This window comes from Anolis sagrei, chromosome 2 (genome assembly GCF_037176765.1).
Source record: "Anolis sagrei isolate rAnoSag1 chromosome 2, rAnoSag1.mat, whole genome shotgun sequence".
NCBI lineage: Eukaryota > Metazoa > Chordata > Lepidosauria > Squamata > Dactyloidae > Anolis > Anolis sagrei.
The window spans coordinates 29,010,391-29,027,576 of NC_090022.1; the positions used below are offsets into that span (position 1 = coordinate 29,010,391).

At 42.1% G+C, this 17,186-nt stretch overlaps 1 protein-coding gene across 1 annotated transcript in view; it reads left to right on the forward strand.

The window, feature by feature from the left end:
• The first annotated feature begins 4,426 nt into the window (after nucleotides 1-4,426).
• Nucleotides 4,427-17,186, forward strand: part of KCTD6 (potassium channel tetramerization domain containing 6) — a 37,932-nt gene continuing 25,172 nt past the window's right edge. Inside the window, exon 1 of the mRNA XM_060766468.2 lies at nucleotides 4,427-4,638. The gene's annotated coding sequence lies outside the window, so the exon portion shown is untranslated. The remainder of the gene's footprint in view (nucleotides 4,639-17,186) is intronic.

Consider the following 17,186-nt stretch of genomic DNA (forward strand, 5'->3'; position numbering starts at 1 on the left):
ACATGCTGTAAAGGTTTCAAAAGAGACACATTTAGAATTGCCAATTACTTGGGTCAGAAAGGTTAATTTATGCATAATTTGTCATATCTGCTCAGAAAGACTCATTCAGCCGAGGAAAGACAAAATGGTATGTTTGCTCATGCTTTGCAGAGCTTAACCCACCCCATTCTTGGGTGCATCTACGTATTAGAACTTTTTTTATGTGTCAGGAGTGACTTGAGAAACTGCAAGTTGCTTCTGGTGTGAGATAATTGACCGTCTGCAAGGATGTTGCCCAGGGGAAGCCCTGATGTTTTTTGATGTTTTACCATCTTTGTGGGAGGCTTTTCTCATGTCTCTGCATGGGGAGCTGGAGCTGACAGAGGGAGCTCAACCCACTCTCCCCAGATTTGAACCGCTGACCTGTCTGTCATCAGTCCTGACAACTTAAGGGTATAAATTATCCCACCTGACGACAATGCTTCAAGTGTATATTATTGGTGATCCCAAAAGAAACATTGTATAATCGCAATAAGAACCAACAGAGTGGTAGCAGAGTATCTAAGAAATATAAATTCATGGACACTTACCCTCCACTGATATATTGAAAAAAGACATAGAATTCAATTTAGGAGAGAAATGTAAAGTGTTGGTCACAGAAATGTACAATTATATAGTCTCATGGGCTAAAATAGCACAATCCGAATTTTTGTTCTTGCCAGAGTAGGGAAGTTTGGAAACGTGTGACATCCCGTTGAAAGATGAATGATTTCATGTTTCTCTTCTAAATTTAGAATCTAGGATAGGAAAAAAGAAGATGAAATGGCATTTTTGGACTATAATTTAGAAGAATGCGCACAAATAGCTGATGATTACATTGTTCTAAGCAAGCTCATTAGCAAAGCTAATAATCAATTGCAATCTGCATATATATGAGCACAAGCAATAATGAAAGAGCAAATTTCAGTGACCTTACTGAAGAGGTTATGATTATTAGCTAAATATAAATGTACATCTTAACACATAGTCATTTTCTTTTTCTAAATGAGGGATATTTATTGCAGCTGCCCATGAAAATGGGCAAACTTAAAGTCTATTGGATCTACTCCCTTTTTGTAGGAACACTGGATTCCTGAGACTGCGCTTAAGCATTTTTTCTGTTTTGTTTGTGGATTTTTGTGAAAAGACAAGAATCACAGAATCCTAGAGTTGGAAGAGACCCCCAAGGGCCATCTAGTCCAACCCCACGCTGCCATGCAGGAATACACAATCAAACCACTCCCGACAGATGGTCATCCAGCCTCTGCTTAAAGATATCCAGAGGAGACACCTCCGTTAGACAACTGCATTATATGGATCTACACACTGACCATACAATGTAGATGGAACTGTAATGCAGTTCAAATGACTTTATATGATCAGTATAGAACCAGCCTGAGATTGCATATTGTAGCATAGCAAATGGAGACGTCTGTCTGTCTCCTGGACTGCTGTAAACATACTTAGAAATTCAATCAGAATGTGTAAGGCGACATTAGTATGAGATTGGTAAGTTTGCATGCACCCTGGTTTGCCCTCATATGCCAGCCTGGCTTTCAACCCTTTCCATCCCATATCTAACCTTTACATGTTCAGCACATTGGTTTGACACAGTATGCTAATTGCACTCAGTGAACATGCAAAGATTGGGAACAGTGCACTTAATGCTAGCATCAAGTGAGGGGAGATGTTGGAATGGGGTTGACACTTTTATCTCCCTCACATGTCCAGAGCATAGACTCATAGAGTTGGAAGACCTCGTGGGCCATCCAATCCAACCCCCTGCCAAGTAGCAGGAAAATCACATTCAAAGCCATCCAGCCTCTGCTTAAAAGCCTCCAAAGAAGGAGCCTCCATCACACTCCGGGGCAGAGAGTTCCACTGCTGAACAGCTCTCACTGGGGAATCAGCTCTGTGGCTGGCTCTACTCCTGCCGCAATGCTGAGCATTAGCTTTGCATACCTACCTAAGAAGGTATGTAGCTAGTAAATACATCCAGGAGTAGCAAGTCGGATGTCATGAAGGGTCATGGGGTACTTTGTCTGAATGGCAAACAGGCTTGATAGGATTATCAGTGGGTCTCTTTGAGCCTCTGGGCTCAATTCTATAGAATAATGGGAGTTGTAGTTTTCCAAGGATGCTAGTGTAAGTGGGGAAGAAATCCCAAAACATTGTAGTTTGCCTAACTTATTTTGATGTTTGGGGCTCTGTTATGAACGTAACTCAGATAATGTACTTACCTTTTGATATTTATGTTTACTAATTGTATGTTAGATATACTAAAGGTAAAAGTTTCCCCCTGACATTAAGTCCGGTCGTATCCGACACTGGTGGTTGGTGCTCATCTCCATTTCTAAGCTAAAGAGCCGCCGTTGTCTGTAGACACCTCCAAAGTCGTGTGGCTGGCATGACTGCGGTACCAATTGATCTACTGACATTTGCATGTTTTTGAGCTGCTAGGTTGGCAGAAGCTGGGGCTGACAGCGGAAACTCACGCCGCTTCCCAGATTCGAACCTGTGACCTTTTGGTCAACAAGTTTAGCAGCTCAGCGCTTTAACCCACTGCACTACTGTGTTAGATACAGTTATGAAAATAGATAAATCTTTTCTTGTAGAGTTTGGGCTTGGACAGATCATGAATTTTAATGAGCGACCAATGCTGCATTTCAATTTGTGATTAATGGATTTTATTGATCAGTAACATCCGTTGATCAAGCTCTTTTGAAAACTACGGGCTCTCCATCAGCTTTTAAAATAGGCAATAAAAACCATCAAAATTATAAAACTATGTCTTTCTGTTCAATTCTTCAGCCGTTTTCATAGTCTTAGCCATTCCTTGTTCATACTACAAGGAATATATATATATATATATATATATATATATATATATATATATTACAGAGAAAGAACTCTTTTCGGCTTGAGAAAAGTGTGAATGTTGCAGTTGGCCAGTTTGGTTAGCATTGAATGCCCTTGCAGCTGCAAAGCCTGGCTGGTTGCTGCCTGGGGGATCCTTTGTTGGGAAATGTTATCTGGTCCTGATTGAGTCTTGTCTGGAATCCCCCTGCTAGGCTTTGAAGATGTGCAAGGCTATTCAATGCTAATCAAGAGGGCCAATTTAATTTATTTATTTATTGTCATGTCAGGAGCGACCTGAGAAATTGCAAGTCGCTCCTGTTGTGAGAGAATTGGCCGTCTGCAAGGATGTTGCCCAGGGGACACCCAGATGATTTGATGTTTTTATCATCCTTGTGGGAGGCTTATCTCATGTCCTCGCATGAGGAGCTGGAGATGATAGAGGGAGCTCATCCGCCTCTCCCCGGATTTGAACCTGTCGGTCTTCAGTCCTGCCGGCACAGGGCTTTAACCCACTGCGCCACCGGGGACTCCAGGAGAGGTACATGATGGTGGGAAAGATACATTACAGCAAGGAAAGGCAGGGAAGCACAGAGTTCAGGGTAACCAATTTATTAGGGAATCATAAGCACTCTGTAGCTATTTTATTTATTTATTTATTTATTTATTTGCTTTATTTTTATACCGCATTTTTCAGCCTAAATCGGCGACTCAATGCGGTTTACAATGCAATTTATATAACAATAACAATTAGGTTAAAACACAACATACACGACAGACAATACAAGACAAAACAACGTGGTCATCAACGCCTCAGTAAAATCAGATTCCGTTCTCATAATCCTTCTACCATTCCTTTGTTCATTTATACCGTCTTCATGAGTTCAGTTGCCTTGTTGACCGAACGCCTGTTCATAGAGCCACGTCTTGACCCTCCTCCGGAACTCCAGCAACGAAGGGGCCTGCCTGATGTCTACGGGTAGGGCATTCCATAACCGAGAGGCCACCACCGAGAAGGCCCTGTCTCTCGTCCCCGCCAGCCGCACCTGCGACGCAGGCGGGACCGAGAGCAGGGCCTCCCCGGACGATCTTAACGTCCTCGTCGGTTCATAGGTTCATTCATTTTCCTGATTGTCTGAACATGTGCAAAGCCAAACAAGTACACTTTAAGTGTCTGCAGCCTTTGAAACTCTCTGCTGCAGGCACGAAGGGAACAAATAATAATTTTGCTCAGGGGGGTTTCATGCAACAATGCTAATCAAGCTGGCCAATTGCAACAAGAGTTCTGTCTCCCATCCTGGACATTCCACAGATACATAAGCCCCACTTGTCCTAGTTTCCAACAGACCTCACAACCTCCCATAGATGTGGGGGAAACGTCAGGAGAGAATGCTTCTGGAACATGGCCATGCAGCCTGGAGAATGCACAGCAAGGGTTTCCCTCCTTCAACTCACTGTCCAGCCCTTTAAAATGAAGCATCCTTCTCTCTCTAGCGGCCCCTAGTGGCCGCCGCAGGAATAATGGAATAGTTCCATTTGCAGTAGAGGACACACACACACTGGCATATGATGTGGAGCTCCTCCCTAGATTCATTCATTACAGTGAATGGTAAGGAGGACAACTCCTTCATCCCTCCCTCCTCGTTTCAGGGCAGGCTTTGGAGGAGGAGGAGGAGGAGGAGCCAGAGAGGCAGCAGCAGAGGAGCTGGGAGAGAGAGAGAGAAGCAGAGAGAGAGAAAGAGAGTCGGAGGAGAGAGCAAACGAGTGAGTAGTAGCTGAGGCTGGGGCTTAAAATGGCGGGAAGGGAAAGCCAAGCCAGGAAGAGAAGGAAAGGGAGGGAAGGATGGCTTTGCACATTGTGGTTTTGACACTGCATCCTCTTCCCTGGGTGTGTGGCTGCAATGAGGCACCAGCACTCCCTGGCAGGGATATGGAGACAGAGAGGGAGGCACTTCTATTATTTCTATGTACTCCTAACTTGCTTGTGGTTGTTGTTATTGTTATGAATTGTTTAAAATGTGGGTATGATGGAGGACCCATCTAAATAAACATGCATGCAAGCCTGTTTGGAGTTTATGAGGTCTTGATAGACTGTAGAGCAGGCCTGGGCCAACTTGGGCCCTCCAGGTGTTTTGGACTCCAACTCCCACAATTCCTAACAGCCGGTAGGCTGTTAGGAATTGTGGGAGTTGGAGTCCAAAACACCTGGAGGGCCCAAGTTGGCCCAGGCCTGCTGTAGAATGAATGCAATCTTGCACCACTTTAACTTCCTTGTCTTGAGTGCTGGTCAATGATGGAATTTGTAGTCTGGACCTTTAAAGACCTTGCAAAACTCCCATAGCATTGAGCCGTGGTAATTAACTCCATTCGTTCTGCAGTGTAGATAAACCAAGCTCCTAATTATCTGACCATGGCTAAATGCCCCCCATAAGCCCAAATTATGTGATCGTGGCTACCCTATGCGCTCCTAACAAGCATAGTTTTGCTGTCATGGCTAACTATCCTATCCACTCCAAACAAGTGTAATGATGTGACTGTGGTTGTCAAACTGCATTTATTCTGCTGTGTAGATGCACAACCCCATGGCTGACTACCCAAATAGCTCCAAATGATGTGTAAATGCCCCCCATAAGCCCAAATTATGTGACCATGGCTATCCTATAAGCTCCAAACAAGCATTATTATGCCTTCATGGCTAACTACCCCATAAGCTACAAACAAGTGTAATGATGTGACTGTGGTTGTCAAACTGCATTCGTTCTGCGGTGTAGATGCACAACCCCATGACTGACTACCCGAATAGCTCTAAATGATGTGTAAATGCCCCCCCCCCACCAATAAACCTAAATTGTGTGACCATGGCTATCCAATAAGCTCCAAACAAGCATAATTATGCTTTCATGGCTAACTACCCCATAAGCTACAAACAAATGCAATGATGTGACTGTGGTTGTCAAACTGCATTCGTTCTGCAGTGTAAATGCACAACCCCATGGTTGACTACCTGAATAGCTCTAAGTTATGTGTCAATGCCCCCCCCCCCCATTAACCCAAATTATGTGACCATGGTTATCTTATACGTTCCAAACAAGCATGATTATGCCTTTATGGCTAACTACCCCATAAGCTACAAACAAGTGCAGTAATGCGACTATGGTTGCCAAACTGCATTCATTCTGTGGTGTAGATGCATAACCCCATGGCTGACTACCTGAATAGCTCCAAGTTATGTGTAAATGCCCCCACATAAACCCAAATTATGTGACCATGGCTATCTTATACGTTCCAAGCAAGTGTGATTATGCCTTCATGGCTAACTACCCCATAAGCTACAAACAAGTGCAATAATGCGACTATGGTTGCCAAACTGCATTCATTCTGTGGTGTAGATGCATAACCCCATGGCTGACTACCTGAATAGCTCCAAATTATGTGTAAATGCCCCCACATAAACCCAAATTATGTGACCATGGCTATCTTATACGTTCCAAGCAAGTGTGATTATCCCTTCATGGCTAACTACCCCATAAGCTACAAACAAGTGCAATGATGTGACTGTGGTTGTCAAACTGCATTCGTTCTGCGGTGTAGATTTACAACCCCATGGCTGACTACCTGAATAGCTCCAAATGATGTGTAAATGGGTTGTTGTAGGTTTTTCCGGGTTATATGGCCATGTTCTAGATGCATTTTCTCCTGACGTTTCGCCTGCATCTATGGCAAGTATCCTCAGAGGTAGTGAGGTGTAAATGCCCTCCCCCCATACGCCCAAATTATGTGCCCATGTCTATCTTATACGTTCCAAACAAGCGTAATTATGCCATCATGGCTTACTACCCCATAAGCTACAAACAAGTGCAATGATGTGACTGTGGATGTCAAACTGCATTCGTTCTGTGGTGTAGATGCACAACCCCATGGCTGACTACCCGAATAGCTCCAAATGATGTGTAAATGCCCCCCATAAACCCAAATTATCTGACCATGGCTATCCTATACATTCCAAACAAGTGTAATTATGCCTTCATGGCTAACTACCCTATAAGCTACAAACAAATGCAATGATGTGACTATGGTTGTCAAACTGCATTCATTCTGCGGTGTAGATGCACAACCCCATGGCTGACTACCTGAATAGCTCCAAATGATGTGTAAATGGGTTGTTGTAGGTTTTTCCGGACTATATGGCCATGTTCTAGAGACATTGTCTCCTGACGTTTCGCCTGCATCTATGGCAAGCATCCTCAGAGGTAGTGAGGTGTAAATGCCCTCCCCCCATAAGCCCAAATTATGTGCCCATGGCTATCCTATAAGTTCCAAACAAGCATAATCATGCCTTCATGGCTAACTACCCCATAAGATACAAACAAGTGCAATAATGTGACTATGGTTGTCAAACTGCATTTGTTCTGCGGTCTAGATGCACAACCCCATGGCTGACTACCCAAAGAACTCCAAATGATGTGACTGTGGCTATCTTATATGTTCCAAACAAGCATAATTATGCTGTCATGGCTTACTACCCCATAAGCTACAATCAAGTGTAATAATGTGACTCTGGTTGTCAAACTGCATTCATTCTGCAGTGTAGACGCACAACTCCATGGCTGACTACCCAAAAGAGTTCCAAATGATGTGACCATGGCTAAATGCCCCCCATAAGCCCAAATTATGTGATCATGGATATCCTATGCGCTCCTAACAAGCATAGTTTTGCTGTCATGGCTAACTACCCTATCCACTCCAAACAAGTGTAATGATGTGACTAATGTTGTCAAACTGTATTTGTTCTGTGGTGTAGTTGCACAACCCCATGGCTGACTACCTGAACAGCTCCAAATGATGTGTAAATGCCCCCCATAAACCCAAATTATGTGACCATGGCTGTCTTATACGTTCCAACCCCATGGCTGACTACCTGAATAGCTCCAAATTATATGACCATGGCTATGTTATACATTCCAAACAAGCGTAATTATGCCATCATAGCTAACTACCCCATAAGCTAAAAAAAGTGCAATGATGTGACTATGGTTGTCAAACTGCATTCGTTCTGCAGTGTAGATGCACAACCCCAAAGAACTCCAAATGATGTGACTATGGCTAAATGCCCCCCATAAGCCCAAATTATGTGACTATGGCTATCCTATAAGCTCCAATATCCTATACACACAAAACGAGTGTAATGATGTGACTATGGTTAACTACGGTTGAATAAGTGTAATGAGTCCTGCTTTGAGTCTTCTTTTGATGCTCGCTCGAATAAGCAAAATGAGTCCAGCTTTGAGTCTCCTTTCGAAGCTTTGAGTCTTGTTTAAGAGAGGAAAGTGGGGTATTATTATTAATATTAACAACACCAATAATGATGCTGTGACCATGGCTAACGTCTCTGTGAATTACAAACTATGTATCCTTGCTAACTACCCTATAAGGTCCTAACAAGCATAGTTAAGCTATCAGGGCTACCCATAAGCTACAATCAAGTGTAATGATGTGTCTATGGTTAACTAATGCTCAAATAAGTGTAATGAGTGCTGCTTTGAGTCTTCTTTCGAAGCTTTGAGTCTCATTTAAGACAGGAAAGTGGGATATTATCATTACTGGTAATATTAATAACACAAATACAATAATGTGACCATGGCTAACATCTCTATAAACTACAAACTGTGTAACCATGCCTAACTACCCTATAAGCTCCCAACAACCTTAGTTATGCCATCATGGCTAGCTACCCATAAGCTATAAATGTGTGTAATGATTAGGTTGCTCTGAGTTTTCCAGGCTGTATGGCCATGTTCCAGAAGCATTTCTCTCAAGATGTTTCACCCACATCTATGGCAGGCATCCTCAGAGATTTGAGGTCTGTTGGAAACTAGGCAAGTGAGGTTTATACGTAATGTAATGATGTGACTATGGTTAATAAGCAAATAAGCACAAAGAGTCCTGTTTTGAGTCTTGGGATACAGGGCTGTATCGCAAGACTCAAAACAGGACTCTTTGTGCTTATTTGCTTATTAACCATAGTTAATAAGCAATAAGTTAATTAACCATAGTTAATAATTAACCATCAAGGCAGACAATCCCATAATATCTGCTTTGAACTGGGTTATCTGAGTTCATACTCAGATAATGTGGGATTTTCTGCCTTCATTTTCTGGGATATAGGACTGCGTGGAAGGGCCCTAAGAGAGGGAAGTGGGGTATTAATATTAATAGCAACAACAACGATGTGACCGTAGTTTACTCCTCCCTAAGCTCCAAGTTATGTAACCTTTGCTAACTACCCTATAAGCTCCAAACAAGCGTAATGAGTCCCACTTTGACAAGACACTTTGAGTCTTGTTTAAGAGAGGAAAGCAAGGTTTTATTGCAATGACAACAACGACATCAGCCATAATAATAGCACTATGTAACATGATTTTTGTTCCTGGGTTCTAAATGTCATTTCCTAATTGATTCTATCATAAAAGCATGTGAAAAGATTATAAAACTGCAAAAAAAATTGTTTTTGCGGGACATCCCGCAGCATATTTTGCTATAGTTTTTCAATGAATATTTCAACCAATTCAACAGTTTGTGGCAGCCACAAAAACAAAGTTTCTGGAGTAGAACAACTACTTTCAAAGTAAGTACCGCACAATTAAACAGGAAATAACACTTTCAAACCAGGAACAGACCCCCCCCCCCCCCCACATTTTGCTACATCGTGTAATAGGACCATGGCTAGCTACCCCATAAGCTCCAAACAGCCTCCTCTCCTCCTCAGGATGGATGAAGGATCAGAATAACTCCATCCATGGGCATGGTACTTGCAGTCAATATGGGGTTTATCCATATTAGTGATATTGTGGCAAGGAGTCTGGAGTACTTTGTTCACTGACTCCTGTTGTGCTCCTGTGCAGTGTTTGCGAAGGAGGTGTTTTTCTTGCCACAAAAGCCGGATTTTCTGCAGGTGTTGGCTTCCACAGTGTTTTGATCACTAGTTTGTTCTCTGGCGAGAAGGGATATGTCTTTAGTAAACTGGAATTCATATTTCTGTGACGTCTTCTTGATCAGTCATTTAGAGAAGAACTTGCTTGTACAGACAGTCCCCAGTTACAAACAAGATAGGTTTTGTATGTTTGTTCTTAAGCTGAATTTGTATTTAAGTTGAAACAGGAACATTTTAAAGTATATCTCCAGCCCCCTGCCTCCAAATATTTTTAGCTCTGGATAGAATAGGGAGGGTTAACACCCCTGTGGTGTATATTTTGCTGTCTGTGCTCCTGTTCAGAAGATCTCACCTCATTTTCTTTCCCTGTGATAACTGGATTTTTGAAAAAATTGGCTTGTTGTGGAAACAAGGATTGGTGATAAAGTTGAGAGCCCTTTTCCCCATGATAGCTTTTCCAGGAGTGAATTCTCCTTCCAAGGGTAGGTTTCTCCCGCTTCCTGTTGTCTCACCATCTTTAGCACCGGGATTGTGGCGTAGCTGGCTGAGTGTCAGCTGCATTAAGATCACTCTGACCAAAAAGGTCATGAGTTCGAAGCCAGCCCAGGTTGGAGTAGGTTTCCAACCTATTGTGTGTAGCCTGTTGTCGACCTTTGCAACCCGAAAGACAGTTGCATCTGTCAAGTAGGAAAATAAGGTACCACCGTAAAGTGTGGGGAGGCTAAATTAACTGAATTAACTGATAAAGCATTCCAGCGGGGAAGCATGTGGGAATGCGGAAGTGCTTCATCAGCATTGCAGATGGACGATGAAAGCTATAGCTCCCCTGGCGACCAGAAAAAGTTAAATAGCCTCTGTCTATGTCTGTATATGTTTGTATGTCAAAAATTGGCATTGAATGTTTGCCATATATGTGTACACTGTAATCCGCCCTGAGTCCCCTGCGGGGTGAGAAGGGCAGAATATAAAAGCTGTAAATAAATAATAATAAATAAATTTCTTAACTGTGAGTCATTTGTAAGTCAGATATTTGTAACTCGGAGACTGCCTATATGTCTATATTTCTTTTTAGATCAACTGGAATAAGTTGCAATTCACTTAGGTTTCACCAGGTCTGAATTCATTTACTAGTCCCAACTAGAGTGTATCTATTGAATTTGTGAGATTTATATAAGAGTTGGATTGCCATTCAGCAGTTGATTCAAGTGGCTGTACCCTAGTTGAGACTGAATTTAGGTGTGAATGTGTAGCTGTTGTAATAGTTTTAGAAGCTTTGGAGATTAGGGTTACATTCCCTGATTTGCAATGGAAACCCATTGGGTGATCTTGGTCACACACTCTCAGCCCCCCCTCAAAAAACTTAGGGTTGCCATAAGTCCGAAATGGCGTGAAGACACAGAACAACAGCAAAATTGCATTGTAAGTTTATGGCTTTTCTCAGTGTAGTGCAATTCGGAAATGGGTATGAAAAAGGTCTTGTCTAAGTTTCCTGGTAGGGAGAGATTTTTATAAACATTATTTGTTGTTTATCTTTGTTGATTTTCACAAGAACGATTTCATATTTTCTATTTTTGCAAGCAAATTGCATTAAGAACCCAATGCAGTAATTACTACTCGATGTATTTTCACTTTTTGTTCTGGCTCTCTGATGATGTATAGTAAACAGAAATGTTGCTCTTTGTAAAGAATTGTTGATTATGACTATTAGGATTTTTTTCCCAGCATTACCAAGGTTTATTTTGACAATTCACATCTGATTTGAATGAATCAAGAGTTTGGAGTGATAATGTTTACGGGCTGTATAAATGGTTTTATATCAGGTTTCATGCAGAATGGGTTTTGAAAGACTACTTTCTAAAAACAAAATCCCAATAACCCAGATTACAGTGGGCCCTCTGTATCCATTGGGGTTTGTTTCAAAGATCCTTGTGATACCAAAATTCATAGATGCTTAAGTCCTATTTACATACAATGGTGTGTTTAAACCATGCCACTTACATAAAATAGAAAAGTCAAGATTTGCTTTTCAAACTGTGGTTGGTTGAATCTGTGAATACAGAATCCATGGCTATAGAGGGCTGAGCGTTGTTAGGTGATCAGTATTGAAATGACTTTAAAATGTTTGGGGTAGTCTGTCTAATTGTAAATGTCAGAAAAGTTCAGGTCTGGATGAATTGCATCTAAGAATACTAATGGAATTTGCAGATAATAATCTCAGAGCTACTGTCAATAACGTATGATAATTCTTGGAGAACAGGATTGATTCCAGCAGATTTTTTTTCCGTGTCAGGAGCGACTTGAGAAACTGCAAGTCGCTTCTGTTGTGAGAGAATTGGCTGTCTGCAAGGACATTGCCCAGGGGGCGCCCGGATGTTTTGATGTTTTACCATTCTTGTGGGAGGCTTCTCTTATGTCCCCACATGGGGAGCTGGAGCTGACAGAGGGAGCTCTTCTGCGCTCTCCCCGGATTCGAACCTGTGACCTGTCAGTCTTCAGTCCTTCCGGCACAAGGGTTTAACCCATTGTACCACCGGGGTCTCCATTCCATCAGATTGGGATGCTGTACCCGTCTACAATATACGAGAGTTGAATGAAAAGTAATGCCTCTAACCTTTGTAACTCCTCAACAGAAGTCAGTACTGGTATGCGGCAGGCACTGGCTTGTTCAGTAGACTCTCCTCTACAGTTCCATTTTGGCGGGAAGCCTTAGCATTGAACAGTTGTGTTGTTAAAGTGCAAAGTATTGAACCCTACGCAGACGGTCGGTCAGTGCGACTTAAGCAACGTGCAATCATTGAATTTTTGACAGCAGAAGGTGCCACCCCAAAGGAGATTAATCAGAGAATGCATGCTGTTTACGGTGATTGTGTTGATGTGAGTACTTTGCGTCGTTGGGCGAGTAAGTTTAAAGATGTTGAGGCGACACAAGTCGCATTGACCGACCGTCTGCGCAGGATTCCATACTTCACACTTTAACAACACAACCGTTCAATGCTAAGGCTTCCCGTCAAAATGGAACTGTAGAGGAGAGTCTACTGAACAAGCCAGTACCTGCTGCATACCAGTACTCCCATCTGTTGAGGAGTTACGAAAGTGGAGACACTACTTTTTATTCAACTCTCATAGACACAAGAAGATGAGCAGAGCAACTCCTGACCACTCAGCTGGATGTTGATACCAGGAAGTGTTCTAGGAAAGATAATTAAAGAGTCAAGCTGGGGAAATTTAGAAAGGAATGCTGTGATTGCTAGGCGGCAGCATAGGTTTCTCAAAAACAAGCCTCACCAAACTAATCTTTCCACTTTTTTCTGATGCAGTTGCAAGTTTGATAGATCAGGGAAGTTGCTGCAAATGTAGTATGTATTGATTTCAGCCAGTTCTCCATGATATCCTTGTAGACAAGGTGACAAACTGTGAACCAGAAAGTTCTGTTGTTAGACCGATTTACAGTTGGTTAATAAAATGGACCCAGAGAGTTCTAATCAATGAATGCTCTTCATCTGGAGAGGAGCGACTAACGACATTCCTCGGGGCTTTGCCTGGTCTCAGGATTCTTCACAATTTTTATTAAATGACTTAGATGATGGAGTAGAAGGCATGTTTATCAGATTAGCAGATTATACCAAATTAGCAGGATAGTTTATACTCCAGAGGGGAGGATCAGGATTCAAAATGACTTTGAGAGATTAGAGATTTGGACTGAAACTTCATCAGGGTTTAATGTAAGGTAGGAAAACTGAATGTATAAATAGAGGGTGACTGACACCTGCCTTGGTCAGACCACACCTGCCTATTCTGGTTTGGTCAGATCACACCTGGAGTACCGTGTCCAATTCTGAGCACCACAGTTGAAAGGAGGTGTTGACAAACTGGAATGTGTCCGGAGAAGGGCAACTTAAATGATCAATGGTCTGGAAAACAAGCCCTATGAGGAGCGCCTTAAAGAGCTGGGCATGTTTAACCTGCGGAAGAGAAGGCTGAGAGGAGACATGATGAGGGCCATGTGTAAATATGTGAGGAGAAGTCATAACGAGGAGGGAGCAGGCTTGTTTTCTGCTTCTATGGAGACTAGGACGCGGAACAGTGGCTTCAAACTACAGGAAAGGAAATTCCACCTGAACATTAGGAAGAACTTCCTAACCGTGAGAGCTGTTCAGCAGTGGAACTCTCTGCCCTGGAGTGCAGCGGATGGTCCTTTGGAGGCTTTTAAACAGAGGCTGGATGGCCATCTGTCAGGGGTACTTTGAATGCGATTTTCCTGCTTCTTGTCAGAGGGTTGGACTGGATGGCCCATGAAGTCTCTTCCAACTCTAGGATTCTATACCTTGAAAGCAGGCTCACCATGAGTTAAATGTGAGTCAATAGTATGATGCGGTGGCCAAAAACCTAATGTTGTTGTAGGCTGCATCAACAGGATTATAGTATCCAGATCAAGAGAGGCCATAGTCCTACTGTATTCTGCATTGGCCAGACCTCCCTCCCCTGGAATAATACTGTTTCTAGTCCTGGGCACCAATATTCAAGAAGGATATGGACAAGCTGGAACGTGTCCACAGAATGTCAACAAAGATAATCCAAGGTCTGGATACCAAGGCTTATGAGAAACAATTTAGAGAGCTCGAGTGTTTTGGGCTATAAGGATGTCATGTAGAAGATGGAGTGAACGTTTCTGCTGTTTTGGAGACTAGGGCACAAGCCAATGGATTCAAAATACAAAAGAGAGAGAGATTTCTCTTAAATATTCAGAGATTTTTCTTAACTTGCAAGAGCTATTCACCAGTGAAGTGGACTGCCTCAGGACTGCCGCACTCTTTATTTTGAGATCTTTAAACAGAGGTTGGAGGGTCATATCTCAGGAGTGCTTTAATTATGGAAAGCATTTAGATGAGATGGTCCTTGCTGTCCCATCCAGCTCTATAGAATCAGATTCATCCCAGAGCTAAAGTACAGAAATCCAAAGTATTTATTTGGAGTGTACCAAAGGATGTTGATAGAATGGGACTAAAACCTTACTGTGGTTTTTTGTTTTGTTCCTCTTGTAGAAATCCAGGTTTGGTGATGACGTGGCTTTAACTTGTATAGTATTAGCATCAGGCAGATACTTTAAATCAAAGCTTTCCGAACTCTGTGTTGCGACATGTGTGTCAGCTGCAGTGCGCAGGTGTGTCTCACGAACGTAACGAAAAATGACAAAAATCTTAGAAATCTTTGTTATTATCTTACAAAGTATATGTTTTTAAAAAATATAAAAGGTTTTCATGAGACATGTTGTGACTCCATAAAGTTTGCCATTACAATTTATGTATTTATTTATTTATTATTTACTTTGCTTATATACCGCTGTATCTCAAGCCCGAAGGCGACTCACGGCGGTTCACAAACAGTAAAAACAGTAGAAACAGCAGTGGTTCCATACAACATATAACAATTGACTTAACACATTATCCATAAATTACCAATAAGCAATTACAATGCACAATTATTACAAAAAACAACCGTACCCAATCTTATCATCCAAGCATAGTCCAGGTTCGTCGTCCATTGTTCCATTCCTATGTTCCATTACCAGATTGCACTAAATTACTCAAACGCTTGCACAAACATCCAGGTCTTCACCTTTTTGCGGAATACCATTAGAGATGGTGCTAGTCTAATGTCCGTAGGAAGGGCGTTCCACAGCCGAGGAGCCACCACCGAGAAGGCCCTATCTCTCGTCCCCGCCAGCCGAGCTTGAGAAGCAGGCGGGATCGAGAGCAGGGTCTCCCCGGAAGATCTCAAACTCCTTGTGGGTTCATAGGCAGAGATGCGGTCAGATAGGTAGCTAGGGCCGGAACCGTTTAGGGCTTTAAAGGCCAACGCCAGCACTTTGAATTCAGCCCGGTAGCAGATCGGTAGCCAGTGGAGTTGGCGCAACAGGGGGGTTGTATGCTCCCTGCGCTCCGCTCCTGTTAAAATCATGGCTGCCGAGCGTTGGACTAGTTGGAGCTTCCGAGCCGTCTTCAAAGGCAACCCCACGTAGAGAGCGTTGCAGTAGTCTAAACGGGATGTAACCAGAGCGTGGTTGTGTCCTTATCTTTTATAAAGGGTCTATTTAACCTTTTGGTTTACTCTGTTGCGAAATGATGCATGTCTAAAAAGTGTGTCACCAACATGAAATGATTGGAAAGCTTTTCTTTAGTGTAGATATCTGTCCAGTTGCCTTTCACTATTGGAACCTTTTGTCTTGTGAACAGAAGTCTGAATTGAATGTGCATCAATCGGACTAATTTGCACATCAGCATAGTTTCTCTAGGGATTGAAAAGACTACTATGATAAAATACTTTCCCCCCTCATTGCTTGCCCATTTTTAAGATACCTCTTTAGTTACAACCAGGCTAATGTAAACTTGTGGCAAGGTGACCACCAAGAAGATAAAAATGACCATGGCACCCAGAACTTATTGAGTTCAAATAGATTTGTATAATGACAAATATATGCTTGGATACAAACAAAATTTTGAAATGATTTGGCAAGGCAACGCATAATTGGTCACTCTAGGCATGAATTGTCATGCTCTGAAAAATCAAAGAATTGTGTATTTATTTATTTTACTTAAAACATTTATATTCCGCCCTTCTCACCCTGAAGGGGACTCAAGGCGGATGCCAGCATACAAACGGCAAACATTCAATGCTGGGACAAAAATAGATTATACACAGACATAAACATTAAAATCTCAACATTAAAAACCACTGTTAAAACCATCTTAGGCAGTTCCTGAGTACAGGTAGTCCCCGAGTTACAAACTTACAAACAACTCATAGTTAAGAACAGGGATGAGACATCAGGAAGTGAGAGAAATCTACCCCTAAGAAGGGAAATTTCACTCCTGAAAGAGTTATTTATCAGAAATACTTGTTTCCACAGCAAGCCAAATTTTTCATAATCCATTTGTCAAAAGGACAGAAAGTGAAGTGAAATCTTCTGAACAGGGGCACAGATAGCAAAACAAACACCACAGGAGTGTTAACCCTTCCCTATGGTATCCAAAGCACACATATATCGTTGCACTTGAAAAATGCACCTGTTTTGACTTAACTACAAATTCAACTTAAGAATAAACCAACAGAAGCTACCCTGTTCATAACTTGGAAATTCCCTGTACTATACTGTACATTATTTTTTATTATTATTTATTTAAAGCATTTATGTTCCACCCTTCTCACCCGGAAGAGGACTCAGGGTGGAGTACAACATAAATATGGCAAATATTCAATGCCGGAATAAAATCAAACACAATAAATATACACAAATATTAAAATCAGTTGTATCCACTTTAAAATCAAATCGTTAAAAACCATTTCAAACCAGCCAAACTGGATTATTATCTTATTGCACTGT